This window comes from Adiantum capillus-veneris, chromosome 13 (genome assembly GCF_014529385.1).
Source record: "Adiantum capillus-veneris isolate H3 chromosome 13, ASM1452938v2, whole genome shotgun sequence".
Lineage (NCBI taxonomy): Eukaryota > Viridiplantae > Streptophyta > Polypodiopsida > Polypodiales > Pteridaceae > Adiantum > Adiantum capillus-veneris.
The window spans coordinates 150,878,777-150,892,977 of record NC_140943.1 but is presented as its reverse complement, the minus strand read 5'-3'; the positions used below and the strand labels follow the sequence as shown (position 1 = coordinate 150,892,977).

Below are 14,201 nucleotides of genomic sequence, written 5' to 3'. Positions count from 1 at the left end.
TGAAAACAATTGAGGACCGGATTTACATGGAGCATGTCCCCCCTCCATAAAGTCTTTGTATTATAGCTTCTCCCATCAAAGGAGACTTTTGTACAACACAATTCTTGTGTTTCTTGACAAAAATCGTTGGTGCAATGAAGATGGAAGCTTGATGCACGAGTTTATGCTTGAAAAATACACCTAGTGTCCTTAGCCTCAGTCCCAAGACCTCACACAGACATCAAAAATGGTGAGAGCTAGCTGAGAATGAGGATAGATTGAGAGGAAGACGAGGTATCTTACAAGAAAGAAGTATTCTCCTCACATAATCACTCTAATAGCATAGCTTAGCTTAGTAATTAGCATTGTAGAGGAGATGAGCATGCCATTGAAGCTTGGCTCTTGGTTGGATTTGCATTCCATAGCCAAGAGTCGTTGGTGGGGTGTGAGTATGAAGCGAGCCACACGAAGTGAGCAGGGAGTAGAGTGCAAATCACTTTTTACGACAACAATAAAATAGGTGAGCAGTTAGCATACAAGATTTGGTGCCATAGAGGGTGTTATAGTGCAAGACATCATCCACACAATGTAAAGAGACAAATTGACAAGGCCATGAATAATTGGCTAAACAAAAGGTAAAAGCGCCCAAAGTATAGCAAATCCCCCAAAAAAACAAACCCTGAAATTTCTCTGTTTGTTTCCCTGCAGTGTGTATGCGAAACAGAGAGATGATTCTGCACTTTTTTGGCAAAGGTCAGGTTGCGGGTTCGTATCCTTGTGGAAGTGGGGTTGCACGAATTTATAATCCAATTGCAAATATTCTCGCTGATCCAAATATTCTTTCTAGTGTGAGATAACAGGTGTTGGGCGGGCCACAAAACGGCTCAAAGTTTCAAAGAATGCAGCAAAGGAAGATCCTATGAAGTAATTTGTCTTGCAGTTAAAACATCAAAAGACTGTCATTCGGTGCAAAGGACAAGTGCGGGAAATCAAAAGGCCAAATGCATCCTATGGAGGAGAAACAACTGGAATTTGTACAACAATCAGTCGTAGTGTGAGGTTCCACAATTGAGACAGGTGAGGTTGACTACATAATCGACAAACATGTAGGAGTCGGCTGAAGCTTAACAGCTAGTGTTTGGTTTGTGATGTTTTGTTAGGTAGTATTTTATTCTTCTCGAGTCTTAGTGAAGGGGTGAGGAAAGGACAAGTCCAGCCAATTCCTTCTGCTTCCTGGGTGAGGATAGGAAGCTAACATTCCCCCAGCCATCGTTGGATGAAGGGCCAGGTTCTGCATTGACAAGAATATGCATGTATGCAGGCATTAGCGAGCCTCTAATCGTGACCCATTTTCATCAAAGAGGAGCTACAGCTTGATGCTTCAAATAGCCACACCACTGTTCAACAGGAAACTAATTGAATTAACCTTGAGCAACCTGACGCACAATACTACAATTTTCAAAAAAAAAATCAACCTGATGCACAAAGTAGACTCAATTTGCATGTGCTGTGTTTGAGATAATCTCTGCATTTTGCTAGCCCTAACCTTCCCAGCTATATCTTCTAAAGAAATTTTGTTTGATAATTTGCTCATTTTCCAATGCCATACACAGGTTTGAAAGCACCCATGGCCATAACTTCTCCAATTACATCAATCTTTTACTCATATCATAAACTCTCAATAATGTATCTAAGAACAAATGTTTAACTTTTGGGCAATCCCGCTACTTGTTTCACAATGCATTTTTTTTCTTATCAAGTTTCCTAGCGAGGAAACATGACCCACTCACACACACCATGCATCCTCAAGATTGGGGTTCAAGTCCCACTTAGACTATCCCAATTGATGTAAAGCTCGGGAATCTTGCACCTTTACAAGCCCACTTCTCTACTTGTTTGATGTGTTGTTACGACATGTAGGTATTAATTGGACAAAGCTGGCGATATGAAAAAGAAGAATCCAATTTCACACTAAAGAGATCCCTTAGAAACTAGATTCAATGTACAAACCGCATCTTCTAGAGCTTGAGGGCTAGGATTCATCAATGAGATGCAATCCCATTAGTATGATAGCCTACTTGGAAAGTGTTGTTGTTGGTTTTTTTCCTATCATGAGTGCAGGGAAGGCATTGGGGAGAACTTCTTACATATGTATAATTACAACCATACTTGTTATACACACAACGCCCCAAGGGACCACACTGTGGTAACAACTTCCCCAATGGGGTGCAGGTACACCCAAGAAAACATAGCCCATAAGCCTTGAACCCTCAATCTTGGGGTTACATCACGAAGGCTTCACCAACCAAGCTATGCTTCTTGGGTGGATGTGTTGTTTGTTGAATCCATTGATTGCATAGTAATACCCACTTCCACTACATGTTATCCTTTGTTGGATCAATGTAATGACCATAATCTACATGCACACAGACATACATGCAAAGGGTAGATCCATGAATGCCCACTATACACCATATCTTGTAAAAAGAGGAACCTAGTCAAAGACATCGGTGTCCTCAGGAAACCACTTGATGGCATGCCGGTGTGCTTGGGGCACACCGGCAAAAAGCCCCAAGTGGACTTTGATAAATCATAGAAAAACATCCTATGGCCAGACGTGTAGAAGACTAACGTGTTCTCGACACTGATCACAGAGAATACTTCACGCTCAACTTCACTTCACTGTTCAGCAGGAAAGTAATTGAATTAACCTTGAGCAACCTGATGTAGAACACTACAATTTTCAAAAAAAATCTCAACCTGATACACAAAGTAGACTCAATAAAACCTGACAGCAAAATGTAGAGATTATCTCGAACACAGCAATCTGCATATAGCCTTATGTGAACACAAAATTTCAACCAAACAACAATGCAAAACATACAGCATGTCAGCTATAGTTCAATACTCAGATAAGGAAGGAGTCTAGAACAAATCCGGTGCATATAGCCTTATGTGTACACAACAATTTCAACCATATACCAATGAAAAACATTTCCAACATGTCAACTACAATTCAATACTCCGATAAGGAAGAAGGAGTCTAGAATAGATCCGGTCGTCTCCTTCAAACATCAAAACATGGAGACCCATGAAGGCAGCAGCCAACCCAAACGTTCCCGTGCCTGCAAAGAGGTCAAGCACTGTGTCTTCAATGCAACTAAACAAGGATATTATGTACTTTGCCAACTTCTCGCCACGCTGAGTCCCACCTCGCCAAGGCTTTCCCTTGCGTACTAAAATATCCTCAAGGGGAACCCTGCATGATAGAGCAGCCATAAAATTACACATTATTACCTTCATGCACATTCTTTCAAGAGTAAATGTCCTATGCATAGATTCAAAGCATCAATTAGGTTCCTACACATCATATATTATGTCCTTTGCTGATTGAAAACCCTCCCCCACGTCTATCTTTGCTAGTTGGTCCTCATGTACATCAAGAGTTGTGATTGGGGTGGATGATCTCACAAAGACCGATAGCATTAAACACAACACCTAAAAGCACAACCACTCCAAATCATAAGAAGATATATCACTCAATACTTGGCCACAAACAACAACCCAAACCAAATGGAGGGAGACTCACATACATGACAATGTGCCCGATTTTGGTTCCAATTGGTGGAGTGCAATGGACAATCTATCATTGAAACATTGCAAACCCCAATCTGGTGGCCATGAGCTCAATAGACACTCCTTCCTCCAATGGATACAAGCAAACTAGATATCCCAAGTCAGAAAGGTAGAGGTCTGCCAGCTTGAAAGTGCTCTCAAATGTCATTGGGCCAAGCCTGTTCCACACCGGAACCTTCTTCTGGGAAAATCCTTCCACCGCTACATTAGAAGGAAAGTCAGCAATTATTAGATCAACACATTTGTCTACTTGCTTCCCTTTAATCCTCCCTACGCTGCAGACAATAGTCAGTGCCTCAGATACACTAGAGATTAGCTCCTCGCTCTCGACTGGGTTAGTCATTTCCTTCCACAGGTCCTCCACCTGAACATGAAAGCAAAACACAGTGCGTGCACACAACTCTTCTTTTAGGCGCCGGCATGTATTTGATAGTGCCAAAGACATTTCTATCTTTTAGCCTTACCTGCTGGTTTCAGTTCAGGTGGAACATAAGTGCCCTTGCTGCTGGACGCTCCTAAGGTGGTTGTCCTTTCCCTTTCAGACTGTTGTTGTGCCGCCAAGTATTTATTAACTATTTCTTTGCCGAGGTTTACTGGCATTGGAGGCCTCTTGCCACTACTCTTAGATACTGTTGACCCAGTGGAGGCAAAGTGAGATATTGAGTCCCCCCCCTCGCTCTTGATGTTTTTTTGTCCCCATCTGCAATTGTGTCTTGTGCAAGTCATACAACTCTAGTTCCTCCTCTGGTTCCCATAGACCAAGCAAGTCCAGCCACCAAGGGCAGTGCCTTGTCTCCACCTCACTCAGATGCTACATTAAATGTGCACTTGTCATGGGCCATGACAACATTATTTGCAAGAGGAGCTCATTGAATCATCAAAGAGCTATACTTACCCTACCAAGTTTCACATCTTGGTATATGTAAACCGGCTGGTCCTCCTATTTCCAAACGTACTCCATGGCAGGTATTTCTGCTATATGTTTCTCAGCATGCTCTTTTCGGAGCCATCTACAAGAGATCAAACAGATGAAATGCGCCTCTACACCAATATAGTAAATTGAAGAAACAACAAAAGAAAGGAGTTGCACCTATAAAGCACCCGTGTTGTAGCTATCTTCATGTCGGGCTGAAGATCAAGCTCATTAGAAAACTTTATTCCCCCCTCATTAGTCTTGAAAGCCTTTCGAAAGAACCTCATTCTACACAGTTGTACGCATGAGTTCCAACAAGATTCAGGAGGTGGAGGCACATGATCGACTTCCCTTATCTCTTGTATGAGTATACGACCATGGTCTGCCAATTGCAACCAAAAGCAATACATATGCAGCCAATCATGAACCTTAGCTTTGTCATTTGGGAGTCCCTCCAAAGTTCTCTAGTTTGCATTGTGGTTGTCCAGCATGCGCACAATCTGAGCTTTATTAGCATCGCTAATCATTGATGATCCTATCATGTTCAGTTTCTCCTCAGTGGCAATGTGGGTGGATGGCTCATGCCAAGGCAGTGACAACACAGCATTCCAATACTGCTCCCCATTGCTTGGGTCTGCAATCCTTGCAAACTTTGATGTCTTACCTCGATAAAGTGTCTCCATGTTCCTTATAATCTTGTCACAGCTACCTTTGTCATCAATAAGAAGCCCCTTTGACTGCTCTTCAATTTTTTGTTCCATGTCATCCTTGAAGATTAGCCAGGTCATGATTTGAATGGGCAATGAAAACCAGCTCTTCTTACCCCGACCACCTTGAATCCTCATCTCTGATTCCACCCATCCTTTGTCCTCTTCTTCCAGGTAGGACAAAAGTGTGCTCTTGTCAGACTCACCTAGCTTCCTAAGCTGGAAGAGTCTATCCCCAAATGTGGTTGGCACAAAGGCAAACTCGTTTATCCTATGTCAGACAAACATCAAAGAAAAAGAAATTTATTAATGGCAATTCATTCACATTAAATTTATTAATGGCAATTCATTTACAGTAAATACCAATGGAGCTCACTTGTTTAAGCGTGACAGGGAGAAAAGTAATTCTCCAACATCTTGCTCCCTAAACTCTAGAAAATTGCATAAAACACTATAGTGCTTGCTTGTCCCAGAGGATTGTGCTGAGGAAAAATCAAGACAAGTTTTACAATCAGCTATGCAGGAAATTCAAAATGGCTAAATATGATCTTACCCTCAGCTATGCAAGCCATCCATGCTCGATGTCTGTTGTTTCCATCCAAGATATGCAACATTCTGCATATAAGATAGGGACCCCACTCCTCGCTCAGAAGCAATTCCTCCTCGTACCTCTGGTTCAATTCCTTCCACCCATCATCCCAGCTCTCATGCATTGCATCTATTAACAAAGTATGTTTTCCCTCCAAATCATAGATACTGACGGTGAAGGCCCCTTTGCTGGGAATATAGCCACCCATTTTCTTGAAGCTCCTTGACACAGTCCTCTCTGTAAGTGGGCTAATCTTCCTAATTGCCTCGGTTGGAAGCATTCTGCACAGTGGGACCATAGGGGGTGGTTGGACGTGCTTCACTTTGATCCTCTCCAAAAATGCCTGTGGCGTTGAAGTTTCCAAAATTTTTCCATAGATCTCTATCTTTTTCTTTCCTGTGGTAGCCGGGTCTAAGGTAGTGGTCTGGGTGGAGACACTCTCAGACTGACCATCATCATCCGCCTGGTCACGCCCAGCTACACTGGCAGCTACTAATTATTGGGCTTCTTTGGCAAATTCATCCTGATCCCCTGAGCCGTCTTCAGTTCCAACAACAACACCCACAACTTGGTCTGGGTTAGGAATCTCTTCCATGACAACATCAATAGTGTCGGCATGCTTCTCTTGGGACACTTCAGCTTCGTGGTCAGGACTGCTTTCTTGGATGGATGTGGTTGCTTGATCTAGTGTACTGAGCAAATCACCCCTTCTTGCGGAAGTCCTTGAGCTACCTGCTCTACTAGCAGCCTGTAAAATTTTCCTCTTTTTAACCATTGGTTTTTCGGATTCAACAACTAAGCAACATTTAGCTTTCATGCAAACTGACCTTGTCACCCATGACATCTAGTTAGTATAACACGACAATACCAAAGCTAACCACACAGTACTTGTCAAGTCGTTCAAGACCATTGGCCCACACACACAAGTGATTGTCACAAAGTCATTGCCCCCCACACACAAGTGCCTGTCACAAAGTCGAGGTTGACCCGTCATCACGGAAAAGGCGGCTCCACTTTAAATATAGTTAAAACAAGGTGGCTTTTAGAGAACTGCGTCTCCACTATAGTTAAAACAAGGCGGCTCCACTGTAAATATAATTAAAACAGGGCAGCTTTTTGAGATAGGGTGCAATTTTGAGAACTGGTCCATTGTAGCCGGCCCATTCAAATTCCTATAGCTGGCAATAGATGCATCGGTACGAGCAAAAGAAAACTACGACTAAAAACACAGATCATCAAACACTCAAAGACCCAAGCTCATTTTCATCAGCATCAAACCTCCAAATCATCAAGGCATCAAGACAATGGAAGAAGGTCACAGGTAAAACCTAATGTCGGACAACCCTTCGCTTCTCCATGGCACCTTTCCAAGGTGGACAGTCTACAAAAACGTCCGGGATGTCTTTGATTGTTCAAATGCGCTCAGCACACTTGAACAATCAAAGATTATTCACTAATCACTTCTCGCAAAGATGCACGTTTATAAGCTACCATGTCATAGTTTATAAACTACCAGGTCATAGTTTATAACACTTTATTCCTATCTAAATGCAAGCCATTGCTATCCTGCAAACCATAGCATAGTTTGACCACAATCCTCTGATTAGCATAAGCATTTTTCCGTAATGAACATTGGTAAGAATTAGATACGACTGATGCAACGAATGTGCTCGTACATGCAGCTTTCGATTTGCAATATCTGTTCAATACAAGTGGAGTCTGGTGATCTTAATAGAGCATACCATAAATAGATAACTTACCCTCTTTACCAGCTGATCAAGAGATCCATAACTACATTCTGCATGTGCTTAAAGTCATATGAGATATGCAAACCTACGCTCACTCAAACTAATGGAGGCAAGAAAAGCCATGCTGCAGAGAAGTATGAACTTTCAAAAATCGAGCATGATGATTTTGCTGAGTTTTAAGGTTAGAAAATTGAGCATGAATTTCTTTGCTTGTTCAAGTGCGCTCAGCATGAATTTCTTTGCTTGCTCAAGTGCGCTGAGCGCACTTGAACAAGCAAAGAAATTCATGCTGGCTGACTCACTTTGCTGCGTGGTGAAAAAGCCTTGAGGGGGCTGCATGGCATGAGCAATGCCTTCTTCATCTCCACCCAATCTCCACATGTTTGCCTACTCTGGTTGCATCTTTGCTTTGTCAAATGATCACCTACCCTGGGTGGCCACCTGAGCTCTGCTTCGTCAAATGATCACGTGAGCTTTGTCAAATGATCACCTACCCTGTTTGCTCTGCCATGGAATACTACAATGTCTTTGTCTTTGTCGAAGATGATGGCGACGACATGGCAGGGCTTTTGCTTCAAAATTGGTGGATGGGATGGTTCTGTTTCCCTTGCAGTTTATGGAGCCAAGGCAGCTAGGAACGTATTGCAATGGTAGGGACAGGGGTGCGAGAAGGAAATTCGTAGAGCCACAATGGCAAAGGGAGGGAGGGCATCCTCTATCCAATAGGGAAACTGGTAAAGGCATGAGTAAAAGCAAGGCAGAGAGCAGCGCCTCCTCTTGCAAGCAAATGTGACAAGGGTGGGTGACCGATGTATTGAGAGCTCGTGGGAACACCTTGTAGGAAAAAACCCTTGGGTGGCCACGTTTCTTTGCCCGTCCTCTTGAGTGACCTGCAATTCTTTTCTGTAGTTCTCCTTGGCCTTGGCCTTGCCCTACGATGTCACTCAGGGGATGTCATACCTTGCTCACGAGATCCTTCCTTCTAGTGTACTCCCTCCTCCATAGAATGTACATAGCCCTGTGCGACTAGCTTCCCCCTGGATATACCAACGACCCACCTTAATTACTTGATTACTTGATTTTACTTGATATAGCCGCCTTAATTACTTAACCCACCTTAGTTAATACCGGGTCCCTGGTCATCTAAGAGGCATGTAGTGTATTTTAAGACTCATGTAGTGAATTTTGTGTATTTTTTGGAGCACTGGCCTGTTCGCTGGTTTTTCTAAAATTAATTTTTTCATTTTTATGCAAAAAAATAAATATTTGATTATAGGGGCACTGCCAAAATCTTCTTGGGAGACCTCAATGGTGCTGCAGTTGAAGTCCCTTTTCTCGATGGGGTAGCAATTGTTTCTACCTCATCTATGCATCGAAATCTAGTCTCTCGAGCAAGCTCCAATGAAATTGGAACGGTTCAGTTGCAGGTATTGGCAGAGTGCATGTGATGGGGTTCTGCAACCAGTGTCTGTTTTGCAAAGGAGACTGGGGCTTGATGATGATAGCTACTTTCTTCTCAGCTGTGATTTTTCACAATACTATATTGCAAGCTTGCATTCTACCAAAGTAGAGTCCGAGCTTGGTGCCTCCAATCTTTCCCCAATATGAGTTGGTACACACTTGTCAATCCATGATTTATTGGATTTCTTGTTGACTTATTTCTTCTGTTTTGTGCAGTATTTTGGAGGAGGAAATTAGAGACAACACTCCTTCAAACAAACTTTTTAACAATCCGACCCCGGGTCGTGCAGAGCCAATTGAAGTGAGGATGATGATTTGTCATCTAATATATCATCCTTCGAGATTGTCAGGCGGTTGACTCCAAACGACATTCTCCATAGAGTTATAGCAAAGTGCACGCTATTGGGGAGGGTCCGTGGGCTGCCAGCAAAAATCCCAAATAACACAATCTTTGAATTGGTGGATGGATGTCAAATGGAGGGCATGGAGCAGAAGTACGACGGTAACCTCTGGACCAAACCTCAAACTCAGACAAGGGCCCTCAATGACTTGACTCTTTGCAAAATCATGTGTGGTGGTTCACTGAAATGTGTGAATGAGCGTTGTCCATTCTTTGAAAGGACAGGGTCAGCCAACAAGCTTCATTGGTATGGTCAGCTTCTTAAGTCTCCCATAGTTGGTAGCTATGCTTGCGGGAGCTTTGGTAATATAGAGTGTTTCTTTTGCAAGCATATCCCTCTTTGCATTGGGACATGTCCTGCCATTGCTTACTACTTTATGCCCAAAGGCACATCACATTCTCGACTTTTTATCCACTATGGGGAACACTCTCATGATTTTCGCAAAGGAATGTGCAGGAGTTCACTCAGGAATGTTCGTAAGCTTGTGTCTCCAGTTGTTAGCATGGATCATAGTGCGGGGCCAAGGAGAGTACAAATGATAATTGGAAAGGAAATGGTACTTTGTGCTTTCACATATCAGGACAAGGGACCATCTGAGTTTATGTGTGAGCAGGAGTTGAGAGAGATGTCAAGAGAAATGGACGCACTGGTGAACCTTAAGAAGTAGGTTCAACTAATTGTACTACTCTTGACAACTTGACATTGATTTGTGTTAATCTATCATGGTTCTACTTGACAGGTTGAAACAAATGGTAGTTCAAAGTAGACGAGCAAATAGACCTGCAAGTGATGGGTTTGAGGCAATTCTTGAGTTGAAGAGAAAATGTCATTTTGAATTCTTTCATGGTTCTCGATTCCCACTACAAGCAAATTCAGGGGACAAGAGATGCTTTCTATTCAAAATGTCCACAACCGGTGAAGGATCAGGGTGAGCATAGTGAAAAGGATGGACATTGTTGGTACCGGTGATCTTAGGCAATCTTGGGTGTGTTTTGATCACGTGCACATAATTGAGGGTGGCTAGCATACCATGGGGCGCATGTCTATGATCACTTGTAAGTATTGATTTGACCTAGCTCAGTGATATAAATTTTGTGGCTAATTTCCATTTCACCATGTTTGTGCAGTGTTGCAGAGCTGCTTACAATTGCCACTTGTGAGTTTAGAGAGGAGGACGAGGTGGTGCAGATTATGCTCTAGGAGAACTTAGTAAGGGTCGTGATAGATCATGGTGGTAGAAAACCGCAATTTGCAGGGTTCATGGTGGCTGATGAAGCAGGTGCAAATTGGCGTGCAGTGAGAGCTGTGTTCAATGATGGAAAGGAGATGGTCAGTCGAGAGAGATCTTGCCTTTTCATTGGAAGGAAAGCCTCAGAATTCATACAGATCGATATATTGCATCACCCTTTAGGGCCACCCATCTAGACATGTGTGAGAGCGGGAAAAATGCATCTACTAGGTCTGATGCACTTGAGCATTTTAGGCGAATAAGGGCATGGTGGACAATAGGGAAGGCATTGGATAGCTCAATTAGGAAGCTTGAGAGTTGGCTTGGTTGGTGGCATCACAGGGATAATCGTTGGGGCAACTTTGTGCTTATGGACAATGAGCCCATAGCCAATGCACTGGTGCCAAGTACTAATCTTTCAGAATCTAAGTATGGTTCAGGGCTCACTGGACAGGGGTATAAACATAAAATTATTCTGTACGATGCATGCATCACCGACCTTGTCAATGCGTACTTTCAATGTGCAAGGCAGCTTGCTTTCTTTGAGGGGAAACTGATTGGAATGGGGCCCACTCTAGAGGTGTTGATCAATAGAGCAATACCACGACATGCCAAAACACCATCACCGGTTGAAACTACAAAGGTAGTGGATGATGCAATTTCTGGGACTCCAATGTTTTCGCAACGAATCAACTTTAAAGGTGAAAAGAAGACCCTTCGGGTCAAGAGGTCACTGGATAAAGAGGACAGCAAAGATGAAGCAAGGTGAAGCCATCGTCCAGAGTACAACTATGTCACAGTAGACATACAAGAAGCTATCATTCATGGAAAGGGCAAAGTAGGAAACAATGCTAAAAGCCTATTGCATGATCTTGAGGCATGTGAGGTGGAAGTGCATCCCACCATGTGGGCATTGAGGAGAGTGCCGATGGCGAGTAGGATCAAGTGTAGCAACTGGGAATCTGGAAAGAAATGTGATGCACTTGTTCGTGGGGGTGAGATAGCACCGTGTTTCTGGAGTGACTGCCAGATGGTCCAATGGAAGAAAGAGAAGTTTTGCTACTTTTGCAACACAGATGTCATACATTGTTGGAACATTAGTAAGGTTGTGCTACATGCTCCTTGTAGTCTTCCCACAATTTGGCAGATTGAAAAAGGGACACACATGAAGATAGTAGAGGCAAAGAAGTTAGTGGTTGGAGGATTTGACTTTGGTTTTCCATTGACACAAATTCAGGCACTCATTGATGCCACAACCCCACTGACAAGTGACCCAAATGTAGGTGAAGAAGATTGGCATTGAAGAGGTGTTCAAACTGAAGGTGTGGAACTCAGTGGATTCAGATCCAGAGCTGATTGATGTTGTGGTTCGGAAGAATCCATCGTGCTCGTGCAAGGAATTTCAAGAACGTGTTTCTTTGAAGAAAAGATATCTTGCATGTTCACACTTATACTATGTGTTCCTGATAACTCTTGGTCAAGATGTGCACGTTAGCATGCATATTCACCAAAGCAAAATAGCTCCCAATATTGTGCATGATATGCTCACACAGGCCAAACGAACCTAACCAGGTTCAAGGATCAAAGGTTTTTGTGACGATTATTTATGTCCATCTTGCAAGGGTTTAAAACTAAGAATATCTTAGTTCTTCAATGTGTCTATTATTTATGTCCATCTTGCAAGGGTTTAAAATTAAGAATATCTTTGTTCTTCAATGTGTTGACCCAAAGCAATATTTTTATGAAAAAAATATAATTTCATATAATTTTAATTCATTTTGACATCTACATAGCAACATTTTTGTGAAAAAGATATGATTTCATCTAATTTTATTTGATTTCAACTCTCTCTCTCTCTCTCTCTCTCTCTCTCTCTCTCTCTCTCTCTCTCTCTCTCTCTCTCTCTCTCTCTCTCTCTCTCTCTCTCTCTCTGAAAAAGAACCTTAAGAGCCTTGCTCACCGGCTTCGTTGCAAACTTTCAAAATTTATCATTTGCTCATTTTTATGAAAAAATATAATTTCATCTCATTTTGACATCTACAGAGCAACATTTTTTGTGAAAAGGTATAATTTCATCTAGTTTTATTTCATTTCAACTTTAAAGTTCTCTCTCTCTCTCTCTCTCTCTCTCTCTCTCTCTCTCTCTCTCTCTCTCTCTCTCTCTCTCTCTCTCTCTCTCTCTCTCTCTCTCCCTCCCTGTGTGTGTGTGTGTGTGAAAGAACCTTAAGGGCTTTGCTCACTGGCTTTGTTGCAAACTTGCAAAATTGATCATTTGCTCGCCTAGTTGTGCTCTCTTCACGGCCATCCCCTGTTGGTGTAGGCCTCTACTTCCCAATGCTTGGAGAAGGAGATGGAGTTCTTCTTGCACACAAGAATTGTGTGTGTGTGTGGCAATGTGTTAGAGAAAAATGCAGCCCTCTCTCTCATCTTGGTTGACCCCTCTTGCTAATTGCTCATGATAGCCTCCCATTGGCTCCTGTAAAGCTTAGCCAATGATAAATTAGAAGCATAGTTGATAGCCTTTTGACAAGTGTCCCCCTTTTCCCTTTTGTGAGAGCTTAGGGTAATTAAATAATTCAACTAAACTCTCATTGGACCTCTTAGTCTTCTAGCCAATAGGAATTAGGCAAGCTATTAGGCTATTGAATGCTCATTGGACCCCTTGCTAGACTGTCCAACAGTTTACTAGGGAGCTTAAATTCTATTGGTTCTTTTATCATGCATTTTTAAATTGATTAGACTAAATTTACTCTAGCCTAATTCTCATTGGTCCACCTCTATGGCCATCCAATAGGATGTGAGGGCAGATTGGGGGCAACTGGCCTAGGAGCCCGACATGTGTCCAGTATTTCCTTTGTGTAAAGGGGGAGCCTTGGAGTGCATGTGTGTGTGTTTCTCTCTCATCCCCTACAATAAGGGCTCGCCAGGGATGTGGGAAGACTTTTTAGTCTTCCCATGACCACCTAATATTTTCCCTACTTTGGCCTTTGGACAATACAATTAAAATTAGGAACTTTAGCCTATGGAAGTCTTAATGGGGTTGAACCTTAGGTCTTTTAAACCCCATTGAAGCACATTGCTCGTTTGTAGATTGTCCCCCTCTGGATCCCTATTTTCCCTCCTTTGGATCCCTGACAAAGACCGGTCTGGCAACCTTACCAATATTCTAGCTTTTACTCCCTTGGTACTTCCCCATATGAAATGATCACTTTCACATGAGAAAATCATTTGGGGAGTATTAGATATTAGTTTTTATGACAACTTGTTGGATGTGTCATTGATCACAAATGGGCCATTACTTTGCTTTTTCAATTTCTTGGAGTGTTGCTTCAAGGTTTAGACTAATACATAGTTGCCTTTATCAAACTCCTTGCTTGTCACATGTTGGTCAGGAAATCCTTTTATTTGTTATTTTTGTGCGTAGATGACTACAACATCCTTGGGTCTCAATTCATTGAAGTGGTTAGTTGTTCCAGTCTACCCAACAACTCGTATCTCATCCATCCTAATTCTTGTGCAATGCGTAGTATAGGAAACAA

The 14,201-nt window shown here is 42.5% G+C and overlaps 2 pseudogenes; one reads left to right on the top strand and one right to left on the bottom strand.

The window, feature by feature from the left end:
- Window positions 1-3,339: 3,339 nt before the first annotated feature.
- Window positions 3,340-6,668, bottom strand: LOC147445083 (uncharacterized; annotated as a pseudogene).
- A 4,922-nt stretch (window positions 6,669-11,590) lies between these two features.
- Window positions 11,591-12,230, top strand: LOC147445082 (uncharacterized; annotated as a pseudogene).
- The last annotated feature ends 1,971 nt before the right edge of the window (window positions 12,231-14,201 follow it).